Below are 1,263 nucleotides of genomic sequence, written 5' to 3'. Positions count from 1 at the left end.
TAAAACCACAGAAGGGGAAGTCAACCTCGTAGGTGTCACAGATAGTAAGAACAGCTTTCTGATTCCAAGTTGACAGAGAAGTGCCCTAGAGAGTATTGTGTGATTTCTCCCATCAGAATGAAAGAATCTTGAGTGAAACTGGCCTCCTTTGAGCTGTTCTCATGTCAAACTGAGTGCCATTCTCCATAAAATATTTTCAAAACTACAGATTACCAGGCTCCATTTAAGATCCACTGAAACAGAATCAGCAGGGATGGGCCCAGGAATCTGAATCTTAAAATCTCCACATGATTCCCAGGACTGATGGTTAAGAACCACTGCCATATCCCTCCCTGTCATCATCTCCAGTCTTCTCCTCTGCAGTTACATGGAACAAAGGCTAATCCCGCTTCTCCTCAGTGGTCCTTCAGCATTTAAAGGCGACGCTCAGGCCGTAGCTTCCCTAACCTTCCCCTCTCCTGTTGTCCCCTCTTCTACAGCCTGAGGTCTCCATTTGCTTCATCAGTTCCTTACCTGGTGTAATTTCTGCACTCTTCACCACCATCATCACCTTTCCTCGGGTGGTTTCCATTTTGTCAGTATTTCATTGTGCTGATATACAAGGTCGAACAATTAATTTCATGAACTCATCCTAGAAAAAGTGCATTGATGGGTGGACTAGATGCTGGTGTCAGTTCCCAGCTTTCCCCAGGGAGCGCTTCAAAGGTGACCGTAGTGTATTCATCAATGAGGTGTGGAGCACTTTTGCTAGCATGAATTCAGGAAGTTAATGGGCCTCGGACCTGTAAAATCCAGATGTGTTTGGCCAAAGAGACTCCTATGTCCCTTGCTGTGGACACTTTGCTTCCATGAATGAAGCTTATTTCTTAGAGCTACTTAGCTGCTTCTCAAGGCTACGAGCTCACTGGGAGATTGGGCCGATTACCCTCCTCCTCCCATGCTGCATTCATGCCCTTGACCTCTGACCCTCAGTGTAAGACTTTCCCTTTCTACTCATACATTTTAATTCAGTTAGCATTATTTTGAATCTTACATCTATCATCAGTGTGTTTGCAACACATCAATATTTAGGTCAAATATGCAAACAGATCATCTAGAAATGAATTTGAATTGTGAAGAGTTGTCAGTGTCTGTTTCTTGAGCTCCCTTTTTAGCAATGAAATATACAGTGACTTCATGTACCTAATGCAAAAAAAGAGAAGAGGAGGAGGAGAGGGAGAGCGAGAAGACGAGAAGAGGAGGAGGAGAGGGAGAGCGAGAAGA

The sequence above is a fragment of the Otolemur garnettii genome, unplaced genomic scaffold (genome assembly GCF_000181295.1).
Source record: "Otolemur garnettii isolate 467f Iridium unplaced genomic scaffold, OtoGar3 scaffold00168, whole genome shotgun sequence".
Taxonomy (NCBI): Eukaryota; Metazoa; Chordata; class Mammalia; order Primates; family Galagidae; genus Otolemur; species Otolemur garnettii.
This window is presented reverse-complemented; position numbering follows the sequence as displayed.